Below are 6,794 nucleotides of genomic sequence, written 5' to 3' on the forward strand. Positions count from 1 at the left end.
ATTTCAGGGGCACAGAAATCTAGCGCGGGACTAATGAGAGGGCACTGAGGGCACCCTCAGTGAGAGAGGGCACCCTCTTCTCCCAGTCCTCCCTCGGGTCACTCCTGCAGTTCCCCTTGGGCTGCCCCCCATGCACGCCAGAGCTAATTCATTCCAGAGCAGGATTATTTCAGGGGAGAGGGGGGAGAAGGGCAGTGGGTTGGTACCATGGAAGGCGATGGGGCAGATTATTCAACTCCTCCATCCAACTAATCCAGCGAGGCCGGCATGGAGGCAGTGGGTTTCTCTTCTGCAGGGGTTTGAGAATGGGAGCAGCAGAGTCACTCATCCTTCCAAGGCTCCTGTGTAGAAATCTCATATCCAACGCCGTTCATCCACCGCCCGCTCTACCCAGCCCAGTGCCAATAAACTACTCACACAGCGCATGCCGTCCGCCGACAACACAAGGCGCACCAAGCTCACTAGACAGGCACACACACAACCTGCCCAAACACATGCATACCAAGAGGCAGTCCCACGCACACACAGAATGGGCACAAGTATCAACACTAGCCACCTGGCTTGGGCTGGACATCCAAAACTTGAGTTCCCCCAAGCCCAAAACAGCCCGCTTTTGGCGCATGTGGTCACAGCACCCACAAACTCAATACATGAATGATTTGTTGTGGCTCCAACAGCACGCTGCACACACACTGGACAGTCACAGTGTCTCACTGGCCACATACACCCATCCTCACTGCTAGAAACCACACCGCACGCACAAACACACATACACACGCCATTAGATAGTCAATTTGACAGATTGCTGGTTAATAAAGGCGCTCCTATCTCCCATCACAGGTGGCGCGGGTGACGCACACACGCATAACAAGCACACACAGACCAAGGGAAGGCTGACACTTGTCCCTGCCCATCAAGGACTCCTGCACACAGCTGGTAATTTATTTTCATACTAAATGGCCATCTATCTTTGTAAAAGGCCAGGAGGAGAACAATATAAAGCCAGAAAATATGGCAGCTCATTGCAGCATGCCTCCTGCACCCACCCCTCCCACTCCTGTTTATCGGCTCCTCTTTGGAAAGATAATACATTTTAAACGGCTTTCTAGAAATCATTTGCAAGCAAGGGAGATGGAAGCCGGGAGGGAAGCCAGTTAGCCAGAGGTTTCAGGCCGTTCAGCTTAGAGAGGTGTATATGAGCAAGGCACATTAAAAGCATGCCACTGAGGATGGGGTGGGAAAGCTTATGAGAGAACTGGACAGATGGATGGGCCTGAAACTGAAGGCTGAGTTCAACTTCAGATCGGACTCCAAATGTCATGGTTTGTGTCTAGTTCTATAAATGGGTCAAACTGGAGCTGCAAGCCCAGACATCCCTGAACTCTGGGGGTGACTGAATTCCAAACCAAATTTAGTTCTGAAGTGTGTCGCCACTGGGGAGGTGGGCCCACGCTAATGAGCCGACTGGTGCATTTCTCTCTTAGGTATTTCTATAGTGCCCCTCACTGCAGTAGCTCAGTGCTGCTGTAGCATGTCCCCTACTGGGTGGAATCAAAACTGCTCAACTATGTGTCATATGCTCTGTACTGCTGAAAACAAATTAGACTTCCTGGGGGATGGGGAGCTTTCAGAGCAGGAGGCTTTTCATTTTATCCCCTGTGTCACTGTGAAGGTCCGAGTGAGCACACCATGTAGTAGAGCCGTAACCACCAAGTCCTAGATGCCAACAGCTTTGTTACCATGTGCCCTTGGTATACAGAGGAGTGGCTGAGTAACAGCTGTAGCTGTGTGCTTAGAGGGACACAAGCTCCTGTTTAGACCCTCTGTGCTCCTTTCTTTGCTGGGGGAAATACAGCCCAACCTCGTTTGGTCCGACACCCTTCATGTTTTACAGAGCTCACAGCAGAGCAGCTGAAGTCGGGGACTGAGACAGGGGAAGATCTGACTGGGGCAGAGGTTGGGGGTGGCTTTCAATTATCCTACAGTCCATGTCCCCCCACCCCACAGCCACCCTCCTCTCCCGCTCCCAAATGTCACAAGGGCGGCGCGTCTTGCCCCACCCCCAGCGAGTGCACCCTGGGGGGCAGGCTGGCCAGAGGTGGAGGTGAGCCATGCCCGGCATTCCTGAGTGGACAGGGCCATGCCCGCCCACGCTGTCTGACAGAACTAAATGACTGTGACAGGGACACGCTGCAGTCTAATCTCGCCCTGCCATTTCCAGTTCTTCCCCCTGCCCATTGACGAAGATGAATGGGGCCTGTCCCGGGGAAGGAGGCTCACACTTCATTTTGGTCTCGCTGGACCGCGTCCCCATGACCGTCTCTGCCCACCGCGTGCTGCTCCAGAGAAGAGGCTGCACGCTGTGGATTCGGATGGGAGAGAGTGGATGGGGCAGGGGGAATGCGTGGGTCCTCGTTGGCCATCCAGCACTCCCCAGGTGCCCTGGGTGTCTGGGTTTCCTGCACCGCCAGGAATAGCAGCGAAAGGCCTTCCTGGCGATGGGGCCTTGCTAGGGCTTTGGGGCACTGTATGGAGCATGGGCTTGGGGCACCAAACCTAGCCCCCTAGTCCCGGGAAGAGGGAATGCAGCCCTCTCTCCAGCCTCCCTGTGCTCATGGGGCTCTCCCAAGCCCCCAACTGGCGGGGGGCAGCCACAAGTCCAGTGAAGGCACCACTATCGCCAAGCACTGCACTGTATGCAAAGCGCAGCGGGGCGCCGAGAGCTGGCGAGATGAAGGAACAGGGCTGGAAACCTGCCTGGCTCCTGGCTCCGGATGTGGGCCCGGATGCAGCTCCTTTCCAGCCTTCAGGGTGGCAGCCGCAGGGTGGATCTCTGGCCTGCAGAGACTCATGCAAGTGGGGGAATGGGGAGTCCAGAGGTCTGCTACTCTGGGGCAGAAGGGAGTGTGAGTTTATGTCTACACTGCAAAAAGGTGGAGTCTGGGGGCTCCTCTTGGACAGGGAGTTGTGGGGTGAGGCGTTCCAAGACAGCTTCTTTTTATTAAGGACAGAGACTTCCTAATAATACCCAGAGAGACACTTCTTGCTGTTGTCTTTTTCCCCCATGTGGGTCACAGCCTTGTTGAACTGGGTGAAGATGGGGTGATTTGGGTTGCAATTATGTCTAATCAATTATATGAATATTTATTTCTATTAAGCAAACTTGTCAGCTGCAGTCAAAGCCCTGACAGGTTGGCTTCTCATGCACACACACACACACAGCACCCCCACACCCACCCGCTCCTCTTTGGGCAGCACAGGGGTCCCTGGAGGAAGGGGCCCGAGAGCAAGAATGGGCTGTAACAACTGTCCGGTCTCCCCGTACGTCCACTGTGTGTATGTTGGGGGCTGGGGGAGGCTTTGTGAGCTGACTGACATTTATGATGCAATGGAATTGTTTGAAAAAATAGCCTTTTTCAAAGTGTGTGTGTGTGTGTGAGTGTGAGTGTGTGTGTGTGTGTGTGAGAGAGAGAGAGAGAGAGAAATGGTTAGTTTTCCCCCTAATTGTTCTGCTATTTTAACCACTGCCCCATCTCTCCCCCTGCCAAAAAAATTCTGCTTTTGGTTTGTTTTTTCTCCCTTCCCCCACTTCTTTCCCTCTCCTTTTTCAGTGGACAAATGGGAAAGAAGAAGGGGTGGGAGAGAAAAAAAGAAAAGAAGAAAAAAAATCTGGGACAAATGTTTGGGTTCAGTAATCAACCAAGGTTCAACGTTCGAGGGGAGTTTGACCAAAAAATGGAGCGTATTCGGTCATGGTAACGTCCAGACAACTAGTGGTTTTTCATTAAACATCCTTACTGTTTCACAACTAGCTGCTATCACAAGAGTTTGTACCCCCGCCCTCCTCTCTTCTATGCCCCCCCCACTGCCCTCCCCCTGATTTTACAGCTCTCTCAGGTCACCAAAGTTTCCCGAAGCAGGTGCCATACGGGGAGCGAAGGTTCTTCCTTGGCAGAGCCCCAGGAAAGCCCCCGATTATAACTGGAAAGCAAGTCACTAAACTGGAGCCAGACTTCACAGCACCGGCTGATCACCTGCAGTTCAGCTCTGTGCTGGAGGCTTTGCCAGCAGACTGTTATTACCTCAATGGAGAAGATACACAGCTCTCCCCAAGCGGAAGGACGCAGAGGCAGAGATTATAGTGATTTGCCTGGAGTCGGCAGAGTTTCCCTGCTTCAGCGGCTGCCTTGTGAATGGAGAAAACACCCCACACTCCTCTAGAAGCCCATGCTGTGGACTTCTGAGCCCCCAGAAAGCTCAGGCCTGGAAGGAGAGGGGAAAACAGAGAGCATCAGGGCAGGAAGGCTCCGAGCCTCATCTGCACTGAGACAACCCCATTGACGCCTGTGGGTTCTCTCTGGATTTACGCCATTGACACGTGGCTCAGGCCCACCTCCCAGGGAAATGCACTGTTTGGGCCATTACCGCACAAAGAAGCGAGAGAGGAAGGAGGGGACAGGTCTCTCTGATGTCTCTGCAGAAGTGGGAAAGGGATCTGTTCAGTGTATCTCACAGCCTTGTTTTCCGGGCTCCAGCCCGTGGCGCTCCCTGCCAGCCCCGCTGCTCTGCTCTGCAGTCATCATTTCTGTGTCTCGGAGCTAATATGCTGCTTGGCCTCTTCTCGGGAGGGCACTCTGCAGGAGACAGCAAGCTTCCCAGCGTGAGGCAGCCCCTGGGACTCTGCAGGAGGGACGTGGGTTACGGCTCCTCAGATGCACAGAGCCATTTAGCTAGGTGGGAGAAAAGCACACACAACACCATCATCTATTCAGGTGGCTCTTAGACCCCCTAAATACAACCCCCCAACCCGCATACCCCTTCACCCGCAGATGCTTACACATCGAGAGATACAGCCCCTGCTCTGTCATCATTAGTTGCTTCCACTCCTACCCCAAGTATTCAACAAACATGCCCCCACCCCGCCAAATCCTGAGAATCAGACCTTGTCTGTTCTTTTTCTTTGCCTTCTGGTTTCTGAGTCTATAGACTTTCTGAGTCTATAAGCTTTTCTCAGCAACTGTCGGGGCTAGGAACTTGCTTTTTTTTTCTTTAAATGCAAGCTGAGAGTCTCACCTGATCCCATGACTCCAGGAGCTGAGGCTTTAAGAAAAACACCACGTGTCATGGTAATATTGCAAGAGTTGGCAACACTGCTCCCGTACCCTCCAAGCATAGCCACCTCTTCTGCTACCAGCCCTAAAGACACCCAGTCCCAATGACACCTATGCCTCTAAATGCACACACTGACACTCCTATACCCTAAATGCAGGTGCTCCTATGCTTCTGAACACAAATTTCACACTAGATGTGAATACACGCCTGCGCCTGCTGCCATAAATATAACCCCTAAACATACACACCCCACATCTCCTACCCAATACAACACTAATACATACCTCTAGACTTTTTATACTTTAGAGAGAAGGCATGGCCTAATGTTTAAAATCCGGCACCTGGGTTCTATTTCCACCTCTGCCACAGACATCCCCCATGTCCTTAGGCATGGCACTTTGCCTCTCTGTGCCTCAGTTTCCCCCATCTGTCAAACAGGAATCATGATACCCAGAGAACAGGAGCTATTGTGAGTTCAAATTCGGGAGTGTAAAGCACACTGGGATTCTTGGGGGGAAGGCGCTAAATCAGTTGCTGAGAGAAGTGGTCTCAAGTTGCAGTGGGGGGAGGTCTAGGTTAGATATTAGGTGAAGCACAGGAATGGGTTACCTAAGGAGGTGGCAGAATCTCCATCCTTAGAGGTTTTTAAGGCCCGGCTTGACAAAGCCCTGGATGGGATGATTTAGTTGGGGTTGGTTGTGCTCTGAGCAGGGAGTTGGACTAGATGATCTCCTGAGTTCCCTTCCAACCCTAATCTTCTATGATTCTATAAATGGTGACTCAGCCCGTCCCCACATCATTCGAGACAGGAGAACCAATGCATCCCTTCCACATCTAGTCCAGGTACCTACCCAGAGTGCCCTGGCACACATCTACTTAAATATTCACACTGATGCAACCGGACTCTCAAGTCAGACAGCAAATGCACGCCCAAATGAGAGGTAACAACCTGGTTGGACCATCTTTCCTTCATTTTTATTTTAGAAGCACCCAGAGGCCGCCATCAAGATCAGGACCTTGTTGTGCTGGGTGCTGTACAAACATAGCAAGACACAGTCCCTGCCCCACAGCCCTTGCAGCGTAGTCAAACAAAACCGAACAACTGGCCTCCTGTTACAGACCAGGAATGTCTTGAGTGTCCAAGACATCCTCGGCCCATGCCTTAACCTCAAAGCCATCTTTTCTCTTCATCACTCACAGCAGTGGCATTAAGCAGCTAGAGGCGAGACTCAGTCAGCAGGCAGCTCTCTGACCCAGGAGGCCGTGGGTTTGAAATCCAGCCTCGGTGTGGGCCCATCGCAAGCACCAGAGTGCAGGACCGGGCAGTGCAACAGGCAGATGTTCCACCCAGCTCGCTGTCAGGGCTCCGAGAGGAGACAGCCGCGAGCCCCTCACTGGTTTGATTTCCTGGCTGCTGCGCAGGACTCGAGCTGAAGGGGAGCTGCCAGCGCTCAGCAGGCCTGCATGTGTGTCTTTGCTGTGGGTGATGGGCCCTGCGGTTCCCTCCGCCAGCCTGGGGGTTGCGGCTCGGCGACCCTCCCTTCGTAGCCGGGTGCGCTGTGGGCTTGGAATTGCTGAGAGATTGAAAACCTGTTGGTGTGAATTACAGAGGCGCCTGGCAGGGGCAGCTGGAGCAGCGAAGGGTTCAGTGTATTAAACTCACCGTAGTAAAACCATAATGG

The sequence above is a fragment of the Emydura macquarii genome, unplaced genomic scaffold (genome assembly GCF_026122565.2).
Source record: "Emydura macquarii macquarii isolate MOO-44397 ecotype Brisbane River unplaced genomic scaffold, CSIRO-AGI_Emac_v2 contig_2205, whole genome shotgun sequence".
Taxonomy (NCBI): Eukaryota; Metazoa; Chordata; order Testudines; family Chelidae; genus Emydura; species Emydura macquarii.